General features: G+C 37.9%; 1 long non-coding RNA gene across 2 annotated transcripts; it reads left to right on the top strand.

The window, feature by feature from the left end:
* Nucleotides 1-2,020: 2,020 nt before the first annotated feature.
* On the top strand, nt 2,021-14,078 carry LOC128091926 (uncharacterized). Of its 2 annotated transcripts, none has more exons than XR_008211544.1 (4): nt 2,021-2,183; nt 7,383-7,463; nt 11,977-12,108; nt 13,081-14,078. It is a non-coding gene; the product is annotated as an uncharacterized LOC128091926 (long non-coding RNA). The 2 variants fall into 2 exon arrangements; XR_008211543.1 differs by having other exon boundaries at nt 11,974-12,108.
* The last annotated feature ends 886 nt before the right edge of the window (nt 14,079-14,964 follow it).

The raw sequence follows: 14,964 nt of genomic DNA, 5'->3' as shown, positions 1-14,964 counted from the left end.
GAGAGCAAAAACCTCCTCCAAATCCTTGAATTGGCCTTTTAATTGTATGTGCATCTTAACATATTTTCCCCAAATCCACTGACAAAGTAATTTTGCCAGTTCTGTGCACGGGAAAACAGTGACCAAAAGTCACTGGCTGCTGAGCTTCCAGAGCATATTTTCTCCTTTTCCCAGGTATCTTACAGGCCATGGACTCTGCAACAAATAAATCCAGAAGAATGCTAGTAAAGTCAGTCTAGGTTTACATCACTGGCAGCAAGGACGCCCTTTAATGCCTAAGTGCCAATACTAATATCTTCCTCATGCTACTTTACTGAAATAAAGAATCTGCCCTGAAATATCTTAACTGCAACGTCAGGCAACACGAATTATCTTCAACTGAACCATCACTTGCCTGATCAGGGAAGGAGGAGATGGCTCCTTTCAACAAAAATGCTGTAATCTTGAGATTGTCTGCTTCCTCATTTAGGTGCCTAAGGGTGTAGACATCTAAGCTGTTTACTTGTACTTACTTTCTAATCAGTAGAGAGAAAGTGCTTCCAGGGGCCTATCATCTATCTTACAAACCAGATGAATGATCCCTGAATGTCCCCAACAGGAGAAAGAGGTGCTAAAGGAGAGGAGTTGGCTTCAAAGTACGTGCACTGCTTATCATCCCAGATACATAAAACAAAGCAGGCCCATCTAACGGTGCTCATTTCTCTTGTCAGAAACCTCCATTCTGACAAGGATGACTGTCCTAAATCACACATGAATTAGACTATTGTGGCAAGCCAAGCTACTAAAAATGTCCTTTGCAAGTGAGTTTCCCTTCCCCTACAGGCTGCTCAAAAATGGCACAATGTTAAATGTAAACTCACCTGCAAACATCCTACTGAATGAACAAAATCTTAGTGCATGGTACAGCTAACTGTTAGAGTGGTACACACTGGAGAAGCCTGTGGGGTACAAGAAGCAGAGTGTAAACAGTTATACCAACTAACAGGCAGGGTGAATACATTCAGATCCCTCCACAGCAGTTATCCTTGAACAGTGTAGACTTGCCTGCGACATCGTGAGGCAGATGGAGGCTTGGCCCAGAGGTGACAAATCTTTCTCTTGCACAGCTGATAAAGACGTTATAAATTTAACTCTGTGTTACCATGGCATAAAGTAGGAAGATACATGTGCATATATTAAATAGTTTCCTAAAAATTCTTCAAACAAAAAGTAGTTGCAATGTTTCACAGTGCTACTGTGGCCTTTTAGTGAAGGAGTATCTCATCTAGGGATATTCAGTTTTTTCCTTCTTGCCTCTGAAATGGAAATAGTCACTGTTTTTCTAGAATGTACAGGGCAGTTCAGCAAGTCTTTGAGTATGGCTGATGTGTTTACATCCACTCCAAGTCACTGAAGTAAAATAAAAAAAAAATCAAGACACTTGATCTCTCTTCTTTTTCTTTACGTTGTTTGGTGGGCAGCATATTAAATTACCATAAAACCAAAAAAATTGAAATTTGTGTGTGAAGGAATATCTCAAAGAAAAAAAAAAAGTTGATATAATAATATTGGTTTCAAATCCAAATTTAAAAATTAATTTTATTCATTTTAGAATAATGAAGCAAAAAAAAAAAAAAAAACCAATATATGAGATGTTTCAGCAATGTCTTTCTCCCTTCATCATTACTTTCTGTTTTCAATTTTAAACTAGCAAAGTTTAGGAGGAAGTGACTTGACAATCACAAACTGATTTTTCTGTTTAAAAAGGTTTAAGTGTCCAGTTGGTTTGAACAGGACATGAGCGTACTCTGCGTGTTGGCAGGTCATGTTCCAGATTAAAATTACGAGTGGGCTGGAGGTCACAAATTATGAGCAAGTTGATAAAAATCATAACTATAGTGTTTTTGTCGAAGATACATCAACAGGAGGAGCTAAAAATAATGATACAAAGTGAGAATTTATGTAAGAAAAAAACGAAGCATCTAGTTTCCTTCCATTTTACAGACGGCTAAACCTTTATTTTGACCTGTTGTGGTGTTATAGGTGGGAGGAGGCCAGAAAGGATGTCATGTGGGGTACTACTTCAGTGAGTCCATTTTAATTACAGATCTGAAGACGTTTCTTCAAAATGGCTAGTGAGGTGATTTATACAGAGTTACAACCTAAGGAGAGTGTACATTGTACTTCACAGACTGCAAATGCAGGTAACAAATGGCCATCTTGATATTACTTACTTACGTGTTTTTTTCTTCAGCAATACGTTCTTAAAACTTTCCTTTTTTCTTTTTTAATTGAAACATCCATAATATGCTGAAATCTTGTTCAAAGCATTTTTAGAAATATTAATATTTGTCTATTATATATTAATCTACTTGGAAAATTTATGTTTATTAATAGAACGAATATTTAATTTTATGAAAAGTAAAGATTTACCTCTAAAATCCCATTCTGAATTACAGTAGAATGGCTGTAAAGTGCTGCTTGTGAAATATGTAGAAACGCAAGATATTAATACAAATTATTACAATGTGCATTAAAGTGTGCAGTTACAGTGCTCTAAGGACATTGAATATATTTCTCCCTCCTGCAGCATAACTATATTTTAAATTTTACTTTGATTATTTTTCTTAAACAACAGAAATATTTTTTTAATTGTATAACGTCTTCCATTCTTTTCTTTCATTCTTTCTCTCTTTTCCTCTGTCTGTGTGCCATTCTCTTCTCCTCTTCTGCAAGTTGTATGTTAAGAAAAACACAATCAAGAATCAGTAGATATTTCTGTTATATGGTCATATGTGTATGACCTATTGATGCCTTCTACCATAAAACTACATTACTTTAAAAATGTATTTTCAATAAAGTGCCAGAGATATTCGCTCATGGATTTCATTAAAGCTTTAAAACCAATTTATCTACTTACCTTTTTGTTTTTTCCAATCAAAAGAATAGGTCTTTGTTAGCAATGAGACAATTAAACATGGAAAAACTATTTGAAATTATATTCAGAGGTGACAGCATGAAAGTCAAAGGCTTCCAGAATGAAAGCAGCTTTTATTCTATAAAAATAAATTCTGTTGATTTTCTTTTTGGTACGTAGAACTAAAAATATCTGTATTAGTGGTCTGCCTTCAGCTTTCATATGTTAAGTCAGTTTGTCCATTAGACTGCACGATCACAACCAGTTTGCTTCCGAAGAGCCAAACTGTCAGGATATCTCCCAGTGTAGAATTACTCCATAAGTACTGGAGATGCACGCACATCCAATACAATCATCTCTATGAAATGTTTCAAAATTCAGAAATATAGAAGCCTGTTACATTTAAATTATGTTTCATCATTTGACATTTGAAATCCCAGCTATATTTTAATGCTTTCATTATTATCGTAATCCTAGTTGTTTTCTCTAAGTTTTTAATATACCTTGGTAAAATATTCTTAAAAACTGCAATTGTAGGTTATCTTGAGAGCCTTCTAACTCAATAACGTATTGCTGAAAGCTGCCAATATTTGTTTCTTGGACTGGGTGTACCTAAATAAATTAAAAAATAAAGAAAACTGGATGTCAAATTATGTGGCCAACTAAAAAACTAAATTTCAGGTAAGAAGTTTTTCTTGCATTTTAGAAAACAGTGCAGATTTTAGCCTTTTCATTTTTTTTTAAAAAACCTTTTCCACTGTAACACTTATATTCTCGTTGCTGCTTTAGTTGTCCAAGAAGTTCTTTACTTTTATAAAATCCTAAAACAATGACTCACACAGGCTGATTAACGTTGCATAAAGAAATGCTTTAAATCAATCTCAAATTTACCACCTATTGTTAGTGCATTCTATTGAGACATAGTGAAAAAAAAATACCTGATCTATTAAACTAATATTTTTCGTTCATGTTCTCGTGTGCATACATACCCATTATGTATTTTTATGGGCTCCATCTTCGATTCATAGATGTGCTCAATGGCTTTCAATGGTTAGAACAGCACAGTACAGGAAACTGTGGCCCTCATCTTGTGCTAGGTGCTGTGAACTCTTGTCACTCCCCACCTTCTGTGTGAGAAAGATGTTGCATTCGATGTGACAAGATTTAATCTTGCTTAGTATTAATATGGTTTAGATTCACAAATTTTCATAAGCCTAACACAGACCTCAGGAGCTCTAGCACTCTGAAGATGTTGTTTTTCTTTAGTCAAAAGCTTAGTATTTGCCAAGCTACAGTGAGATCAGAAGCTTGCCTGACAATGTGCAAAAGAAGCAGCAGCTGCCATCTTAACTCCACACGTTTTACTTTAGATCATTGATATGACCTGAAAAAAGAATAAAGATGCTCCCTACGAGACAAGAATAATAACTTAGAATGACAAAGAAAAGGGATTTCATACTGAAGGATACCGCTGAGCTGTCTTACCTTACTACTGAACTCTAGGACTGGCCAACTGCCCTGTGGCCACTGCGCCCAGCTCCCATTAGTTTGTACCCTGCTTCTCCTCTGCCTTTACCCTCAGCAGCACTGAAGAAATTCTTGAAGTTCTGCATGTTATGGCAAGAGCTATTAGTCTCCACTTTCAGCTGTTTACATTTTCATTTTTTCATTTTCTCCGTGGCACTTCAGAGAAAAAATCGCTTTGATTTCTCTCTTAAGAAAAGAATGTATTTTATTTCATACATTGTTGGCCGACTAATTTGATGTACACAGTCTGGGGAAATGGGGCTTAAGATGCATAGTAAACAACTTGCAGTTAATAAAAAAATAAAGCTTCTTCCTCTCTTCCTCCCTCTGCCACATCTATAGAAAACTGCAGAGGTCTGTCAGGTATGTCCTTCTTATCCTCTGCTTTCCCTCTCCCTCGTACTCTGACAATCCATGGAGGGATTCAGTAACACAAGATGGAGGAGAAAATGTGCCATAGGGCAGCTCCTCACCTTGTTAGATCTGCGGTCATCTTCCTGTTTATACATGTAACTGTGAGCTTTTCTGAGTTTATGATGCGGCTTAATTGGGCCAATGGGCCTGTGCAGAGTTTAGGCATAGAGATGTCTTCCTTGCATACATCTGTGTATGAATTTTAAAGCACTGTTTACATGATGCAGACAGACAACATGATAGTAGAAATCAAGTACCTAAACATCTTTGCTTTGAGTGTGATGCCTAGCACTTGTTACTGAAACTGCACTGGTACAGTGAAAAAGTTCTCTTCTGTTGTGGAGATGCTAGCTTAAACATTTATGGAAAATAAGTGACATTGCAGGCAAGGCCTCTACAGGTTATGAGAACAATGAAGTTGAGGTTAAACAATCTGAGCAAACAACTCTCTTTCTTCGGAAAATGAACAGCTGATGTCGAAAACCCACTGCCTAGTCCTCTTCCAGCTCAATTTGCACCCCTGATAATACAATAGATGGGAATTCTTCCGAATTTAGGCTGAGAGTCCAGAGACAGAATGTGTGGGCAGTCTCAAGCCTTACTAGAAACCTGCCCTGAAGATGTTTCACTAGTCTCCATTGATCCTAAAAATCTTGAAATTCACATTGAGAATGTTTTTGGGTTTTTTAGTAGCTGTTATCATAGTTATGGCTACCAGAACAATTGAGAGTTCTCTACTGACTGACCACTAGACATGGAACAGGGACACTTCCAGCAGCGAGCGGTTGGAACACTGTCTGTCCTCTGTTATATCACCTATGAAAACATAATGTCAGACAGTGCCATACAAAATACTGGAGGATCTATGCATAACATGAGGAAATGCTACTGCTCATGAAAGTATGCTTCTCAGTATCAGAAAAGCCACAGTTGTGCATAAATGTTGTCTATCTCAAGGCAATTGTTTCATTGCAGCCAATATCTGTAAGCAGACTGCTGATGCCAGGTAGCTTTCAGAAGGAATGGGCACATGCTCTGTCACAAGAGTAGAAGGCCTCTTCCTGAGATATGGAAAAGATAGTTTGATCAAGAGAAAGAAGCAGATTTTTACAAAATAAATCCTAAAGACAGATTTCTTAGAACAGAGGTGACCTAGGAAGCTCTTTGCCCTGATTAACAGCTGTCAAATTGGAAAGAAACATCAGGAAGAAGAATGACAAGTAACACTTGGAAGAAACAGAGGAGCTGTAGCTGGAGGAAAATAAGTTTTTTCTTTGCGATTTGTAAGCCTCAATACAACAAATAGTATAAATGCCCACAATGAGAGAAAGACTTGCTCTATTACCTTGGTGTGAGAAATGGGGACTTCTAAGCCTATAGTCCCAACTCAATGGAGATGACCACTTGCAGTGAGTGAGTGAGTGAGTGAGTGAGTGAGTGAGTAGTCATTTCAGTTTTGCCAACAAAAAGGATTCTTATCAAGGAAGGCAAATGCCAAGGGCATTGATGTAAGAAATGAGAATAACTCTCCTGCTATCAAGTAAGACAATTAATAAATTAATCATAAATTAATAAAGCAATAAAGATTCAGATAAGTCTATTGTTAATTCTTCTGTCCTTGAGTTTCTGTCTCCTGTAATTAAGAACAGGAAAAAAACAAAACAAAACAAAACCAAAAAAAAAACCAACAACAAAAAACAGCCTTGCTTTTGGACTATTCTGGATGAGAATTAACTGCAGTTAGGCTTCCCTTAAGGTTTTTTGATAGAAAGTTGCTTGTACTTAAAACCTTTGCTCTTTTTGCAGTGATGCCTACCAGCATCACTGGTAGCAATTAATTAAAACCTTATTTTAAACACTTGGAAGGATGAACTTAAGGAAGAATAGCCTGTAGATTAAATGAAAATAGTATGCTTACAGTTTACATACTATTTGACTTGATTTTACATGATATACTGTTAGAAGTTATATTTAATTCATAAGGGAAAATAGCTTGCCTCTCTGCACATGCAGTACAGCATAGCTTTGTTCAAATAGGAACTGTGTTCCTCTGTGTGAAAGAAACAGTGGAAAACAGGCATGGTTTATACCTATAACAAAGATCTGTATTCGCTAGGAAGAAAAAGTTTATTGAGAAATACATAGGAAAAAAAATAGCTTCCCACATGTTGCCATCAATTAACTTAAATGCCAACAGAAAATACATATGTGTGGATAAGATACGGAATAATAAGAGTATTAACTTCTTTAAATTTTCCTAAAATTTAATAACTAACTTATATTGTACTAACTTGGAACAATAAGTTGGAATAAATTTGGAATAGTGGGACAGTTATTTGCAAAAGCTCTGCTAGTACTTCCTTTTTGACAAATTCATCCAGTGACGTGCAAAAAAAATAAAAACAACTTATTGTCTGTGTTCTCGCTCTTATCATTTTCTCCAAGAAAGACTGATGCTGGAAGGTGGGGGGTGCTGGATCAAATGAGAACCACAACAGCTGATCTCAAGCAGTTCCTCTTAATGGGGTACTTTTTGTTTCTGCAGGTGATCAAGTAACCTACACTGAGGTGAAAAGGAGGTGGAAATCTGACATACAGGACAGTATACCGAAGACTTCGTATCAAAGTACTGTAACACAGCAGGAAGTTTGAAACTTTTTCATTATATGTTATCTGCTTTGTTTATCATTGTAATTACACATTTGCATGTAATGGAAGAGTTGCTTGGTGTTAGATATCCAGAGAGATGTAGGTATGGTTTAGGAAAATTTGAAGTTTGGGGACATTGTGCCTGGGAGCAAGTGGTCACCTTAGGGCACACTGCTGTAGGCAGTGTTGTGTCTGTGCTGTCCACTGCATGCAGCCTGGAACACAGCAGCTCAGTAGAGCTTCTGGCCTCTCCCTTCTTCAGTTGTGTTTTGGTTCAGAAATGTCTGAATTTAAACACTAAAAAAGCATGGGTTGCTTGTTTGCTTGTTTGTCTGTTTTGTTTGTTTTCTGAGTTTGTTTTTGTTGCTGTTGTTTGTTTGGTGGTGATTGGGTTGGACTGGTTTTGTTGGGTTGGTTTGCTTGTACAGCATAGCACAGAAAACACTGTGACATGCTGCCAGGAACTGGATGAGATTCTCACATAAACAGTGCTAATATCCTTAGAATGTCATGGTATAGATCAGTTCTGGGGAAAAGAAGTTGTCACTCTCCATGTCTGTACCATTAAAAAGGAAAGGTTCTGTGAAATATAACTAGGATTCCTCCAAGAAGGAACCAGTTAGATCACCCCAGAAGCAAATGAATGTGCAGGCACTGAGTCCTGCTGGAGGACCAGGACCTGAAGCGGAACAAGTGGCAGACAAACTGCTATCTCATGCCTTTAGCGAGTAGATCTGTACCAAACACAGCAACTCCACACTCATTCAGCCCACAAATACCCTACTTGTATGGAGTACAGGACGGTATCACTCTCCATCTTTTCTGCAGATAATTCTGATCTGTTTTTCTCTTTTCACTGCTGCTGAGAGTATGCTTAGAACATATGGTTAAAGTTTTGCAATAGACACAATAGAAAACTTTTTATTCTTTTTAGGAATGATTTCCATGTATTGTTTTTCATTTCCAGATGCGTTTAGAAACAATAAACAGATTGGCAACATCATTTAAAGCACAGAAATTGAATTATTTTTAGAAAGTGATAGATAATTAGGACTTAATAACTTCTATCTGACCTTTTCTGAAGTGCAAATATTAAGATACATTACATTATTTTTTCAAAGACTGGGACCTGCCCTTAAAGTAAATTTTGTTTTTCAAAGTAAAATAATATTGGATATGAGTTTTAATTTGCATGTATGAGATCAACACGAGTAAAAGATGGAAAGAAAATATTTGCACTCATGCAATGCAGAAGAACAACAAGCTATTTTTAGAAAAAAAAAGTTAGCTGCGGAAAGTGCTAAGTGAGAAGAAATGTTCCCACAAATGTGCTGGGTTAATCTGGCCGTGCTAGAGGGGAAAAGAAACTGAAAGTTTCAGACAATGTTTCTTATTAAAAGTGGCGGTCAGTGAGAAAGGAAAGTGGATTAAATGCATATCTCATTTGTTATAAAGGTAAAACCAGTCCTGCTGTTATAAAGGTAAAACCAGTTTACTGGCTTCTTTTAAATTCACTCTTATTTTGTGTAGCTGAATTTGGGATTGTACAGCAGAATCAAAAGTATTGTAAGTGATGTAATGTATTGTTTTGACATTTCATCATCTTCTGTTTGTTGAACGCCTTTTTGTACTTCAGTCCTCACCTCCTTCCCTTCTCTGATTTTGCCTATGGTATCCATATTTTCAGGTTTGCAGAATTTTAGAATCAGAAAATCAGTATAGAATCACAGAATAATATGAGGTGGAAGATGCCCTTAAGTATCACAAGGTCAAACTCTTGGCTTCACGCAGGACCATCCAAAAATCAGACCGTATGTCTGAGAGTGTTGTCCAGAATCTCTTGAACTCTGGCAAGCTCTGTGCCATGACCACTTTCTTGGGGAGGCTGTTCCTGACCTCCCTCTTGGTGAAGAACACTTATCTGAATCAACCTGAATCACTCCTGTCTCAGCTTCATGGCATTCCTTCAAGTTCTCTCACTGGTCACCAGAGAGAGATCAGTGCTACCCCTCTGCTCCCTACTGTGAGGAAGCTGTAGGCCATGATGAGGTCTACTCTCAGTCTCCTCCAGGCTGAACAAACCAAGGAACCTCAGCCACTCCTCATATTCTTCCCCTCTATATCCTTTACCATCTCACAGTACTCAAGGTGAGGCTGTAAAAGTGCAGTGTAGAGTGGGACAATTACTTCCTTTGATCAGCTAGCAATTCCATGCTTGATGCACCCCAGGATATGATTGGCTTTCCTGGCTGCCTGGGCACACTGTTGGTTCATATTCAACTCACTGCTGACCAAGACTCCCAGAACACTTTCAGCAGGGTTTTTCTGCAGAATCTCATCCCTAAGTTTATATGCATAGCCAGGATTGCCCTTTCTCAGGTGCAGAACCTGGCACTTGCTCTTGTTAAACTAACTTAATGCAGTTAGTGATTGCCCAGCCCTCTAATTTGTCTAAATCTCTCTGCAAGGCATCTCCACCCTCAGCAGAGTCAGCAACTCCTAACACTCCAATACTAAATCAGTATTGTCAGCAAAAATACTCAGAGCATCCTTCAGGGCTATATCCCAGTCATTTATGAAAATATTAAAAGAGAACTGAACTGTTTCTAAAATAGAGCCCTAGGGAACTCCACAACTGACTGTTTGCCAGCCTGATGTAACTCCATTTACCATAACTCTTCTTATCTGACCTGTCAACTGGTTGCTCACCTATTGCATTGCATTTCTGTCTAACTGTATGCTAGACAAAAGTATACTGTCCAGAAGGATATTGTGAGAAGCAGTATCAAAAGAGTTACTGAAAACCAAAAACATAGCATCAGCTAGCTTCCCTTGGTCAACTAGATGGAAGACCTTGCCAAAAAGGAAAGTAAATTAAACAGGACCTTCCTCTCATGAATCCGTGTTGGCTGTAACCAGTAACTGCACTGTCCTTCAGGTGTTTCTCAACAACACTCAGTGTAATTTTCTCCGTAATTTTACCAGGCACTGAAAGTGATACTGACAGGCTTCCAACTACCAAAGCCTTCTTTCTTGGCCTTTTTGAAAATTGGCCAGATTTCAACAATATTTGCCAGCTTTCAGGCAACTGGAACCTCTCCAGATTCCCAAGACTATTGAAAAATAATTGAGGGAGTTTTCATAATTACATCCGTCATCTGTCTGAGTACCCTGGGATGAAACCCTTTGGGTTGCATGGACTTATATGCATCCAGGTGGGGCAGCAAATCCCACGCTAGTTCGAGGTTGGCTGGGAGTTGATCATTACCACAGTCACGATCCTCCAACTCAGGGCACCTGAGGTGCCAGAGCCCATCATCAGTGTTGAAGACAGAGGCAAATAAGGCATTAAACATCTCTGCTTTGCCTATGTCCCTGAGTGTAAGGTGACCATTCTCATCAAGTAATGAACAAATGTTTTCTCTGGTCCTCCTTACGTTGTTAACATATTTTAAAAAACCTTTATATTGTATCCACCACTATATTGGCCATCTTTAACTCAGGTTCTTCACTGAAATGTCTTTAAAGGTCATAGAAATTAGATGTCCGTTCTAATTCTTATTTATATTTTATTATATTTTTTTATCATACAGATCAGTATGAAAAGTGTGAAGGAATAAGGATCAGAGGAACACAAGCACAGAGATTCTGGGCAGTATTACAGTGCCAAAAGCAGAAAATGATGAAGGCAGGGATTTAACAACTAATTAAACACATATTTCTTTGTTGTGTTTATAAAGAGTGTTAAAAGTCCATCTGGGAAAAGCAGTCTGTAGAATTCTGAATTACCCATGAAAACTTCTTCAGAAAGCCTGAAGGAGAACATCATAATTTTCTTCTGAGTGTTCAGCTATGTAAATTCAGAATAATCCATGTTAGCACCACTGTTATGAGCCATTTTCCAAAGGACACTCAGGGACAGAACAGCTGGGTATACTGCTGAGTAAAATGCTCTAGCAGAGCTGTGCGGCCACAGCTGGTGAACTGCACAGTAAGGTAAAGTACTGGCAAAGCTGTGCACAGCTTCAGAAAATGAGAGGTCATGTTTTTAGGCATCTTCTCAGCATCTAGCATGATAAAAAGTAGAACTAGCGAGGCTCTTCTGATCCTGAAAATGTGAATTCATACATAAGCGTACATAAATAAGGGTTTTATTTTCACCTACTAACTAAAATTATAAGTATAATATAACTAAGAATAATAAAAACATTTTCCATAGGAATATTAATTTTCTACAAATACATTTAACTGAGAAATAACAAAAAGCAAACCCAACCTTTTCAATTGTATCTACGGCACATTGAAGATATCCTCATAAACTTCACTTTCTACAGACACTAGATGTGTAGCTCACAGTAACAAGGCTACTTCTCTCCTACAAGACTCTTTCCCCCAATCCTCTCTCTCCTTATCATGAATAATATGGAAAAAAAAACTTCAGTTGCTTCTACCTGTTGTGAGACCTTTCTTCCTTTTCTCTTCACTAGCAGCCTGCTCCGAGAATGCACAGTGGTGTTACATTGCCATCATTCTGTACTTCTTTGCAGTGATTCTATTCATCACTGTGATCCTCTTAGCAGTGAATTGTTGAGACAGAAGATGTGGTACTGCTGAAAAATGGGGTAAGACATTTATATCCATATTTGTGTTTTCATTTAATACTTTCACACTATCAGAAGAGGTACAAGGAAGCATCCCACCTGTATGATAAAGTTTCTGTGAAAAATCCAGTCAGCCAGAAATTCAATGTCACACTAGATAATATCTAGCTCCCCGCTGATGATTCATGGTGCACTTAACTGAGCATAAGTTAGCCAAGAGCTTTGACAGAACTGCCTTTCAGAGCAGGTCTTCAATTTTGCCTCATTTAACATAGGCACCTCTCAGTCGTGTATGGAAATAACCCCACCATCCTGCTGTGAAACAAAGCTAATAAGTTGCTGGTGTAGATGGTGGGGATATCTCCAATGGCTGCTCAGGCCAGGATGAACAGGGACCAGCTGAAGTGTCATGAGACAGACAAGCTGTGTTGATCAGTCTGACATTTGAAGACCTAAAGAACAAGATTTTCAGAGAAAATCTTCCCATCCACATCCAGTGCTACCAGGCTCCTCCAAGGGCAGCATTGGAAAAGCAATGTCACCTTCATGCTAACGTAGTTGATATGGCATGTGTGGAGAAAAAAGAGCAAACATAAGCATCCATGCCTATCTCATGTTACAGCTTTTTGGGAATCTTTTGGTAAATCACTTGGGCAAAGAACATCTTGCATGGAAAGCAGATCTAGAATTAAGACACACTCCTTGTGTCTCCCTGGCAGCTGTCAAATCTGTGCTGAAGACACCATTTCAGATACTTTGCCAGATGCAGTGTCCCTGCCACTGAGCAGAATTCTCCTCACTGCAGCTAAATCACAACATGAGGGGCAGTGGCTCACCAATCATAATTGCTCTACCAGACCTCCACTTCAAGGCATGGCACATTTACCCGTGGTCCCCATGATGCACAAGTGCCCTTCCTTTACTCAAGAGGATCCTTCAGTAAGATGAATATTATTAACTATGTTTGTTTTTGTTTTGTTTTTGTTTTTTCAGAAAAGTCAGATCAGAAAGGCTCTGCTTCTTCAATAAAACAAGACAAAATGTTTACTATTATGTTATTTCCTCTGCATAGAAGAAGACATGCTGACAGCCTGGCCACTCTTCAGTTACTTCTTCCAGGATTTTCAAGACACCTTTAACCTCCCTGTACATGGGAAAAAATATATTATTGATGTAATAATGGCAGCAACCATCACATGGTATCAGTGCGTGTAACAAGGTACTAACTCAAGCTACTGCATCATAAATTGGATCTTAATCTTAATAAACACAAATGACAAGGATGACCCATTTGAAACATCACTTCTACTTCAACGACTTGATTTTACAGTAATCTGCCATGTAGATAAGCTTTTAGATTTTGATATGATCAAGTGCAAAAATGAATGTTTAAAATAGAGGATATGAATGGTTGCACTAAAAATTTTTTATGAGATCCACACCTGTATGTGATTTTTATTGCTCTGATGGCTTTTGGTGGGATTTATAGGAGTGGATATTGAAGATGAAGGAAGTCCATTAGTTCATCAGAAAAGTCTCAGTCTCATTCCCCTATGAGCATGAATAAAATTATTCTGTTCTGCTTGTCCAGAGGAGTGTCTCACAGAGTCATAGTATGTTGGTTCTGTCTTGGAGCAGTAATTCATCTTTTGTTTCCATTTTTTTTTTCCACAATGAAGTAGCTTCAGTTAAGTCAGAGTCCTTCACTAGAATAAACCAGCTCGGATTCAAACAAATTTGTTTATAATCATTATTTCATTTTTCATTATTTTGAATCCTCATCCATTATAATTTCTCTGAGACATGCTGATACCAATGATTTGCTGATGTTCCTGAGTAGAAGGGACCATACAGTATAGCAAATATTTGTAGAATTGCTCCCTATGCCTAAGCTTTTCTGCACTTAGGCCATGCTGTTGCTGTTGATAAGTCTCTATGTTTTTATAATATATTTGCAAGAAATCAGTAAAGAAATTTAGTAAAGCATTTGACATACTCATGTTTGTTCTTGCAGTAGTCAGACATATAGCAAATGTATGACTGCAGTGCTTCTGAGCTGTTGTCATGAAGCAAGGTGCTGATCTGATAAGGACTGTCTAAAGACAGAATCCCTGCCTCACAGTGCAAAGCATCGAAAGACTGGTAGAAGAAAATGATTACATTTTTCTTGAGATTATTCTTTCATTTGCCTGGTGCTGTGGGATAAATCCAGATCCAGAAAAATGTAAAAAAAAAAAAAAGATAAAAAAAAGAAATGGTGGCAGGAGACTTTGGACATGAAATGGACCCACATATTGTTGTTCTTCACTGCACTTACCAGACTTTAGCTGGAAGATTCTCTCACATATACTGTCAGCCCCTACAGCTAAATCAAATTTCCAGACTAAATTAATTAGTTCCAGCTTTCTTAAGATGCAAGAAAATTTCTGCAATCTTCAAGAGCTACAGTAATGTAGTTTTGCATATATATATATGACATGTGCAATCGTAGCAGATAAAAAAGGAAACAGAGGCAGAAATCATAGTTCCTGGCATTCAAGCCCTACCAAAGACAAAGTCATCGTTTCAGAATGAAGCAGCTTCACAGGAGACTGAATGCACAGATGCTAAGTATACAAGCAAGAATAGGGATATGCATTTCAGGACCAATTCGAAACCATCACTTATTTTAAGCCCAACAGGATGTTGCGCAGACAACCAGGTCTCTAGTTGCGACAAGCAAATCTTTGGCAATTTCAGTGGCAGATCCTAGCATCTGAGAAATGCACTGCATAGACACCTGAGTAAGAAGCATGCATATGATGCTCTGTATGTTGCTCTGCAACTCTGAGTTAGTTTGTTTAAAGTGAGGAGTAACAAACTTCTAAAAATTGAAGT

Source organism: Tympanuchus pallidicinctus, unplaced genomic scaffold (assembly GCF_026119805.1).
Source record: "Tympanuchus pallidicinctus isolate F22 unplaced genomic scaffold, pur_lepc_1.0 scaffold55, whole genome shotgun sequence".
NCBI classification, from domain to species: domain Eukaryota; kingdom Metazoa; phylum Chordata; class Aves; order Galliformes; family Phasianidae; genus Tympanuchus; species Tympanuchus pallidicinctus.
This window is presented reverse-complemented; position numbering and strand designations above follow the sequence as displayed.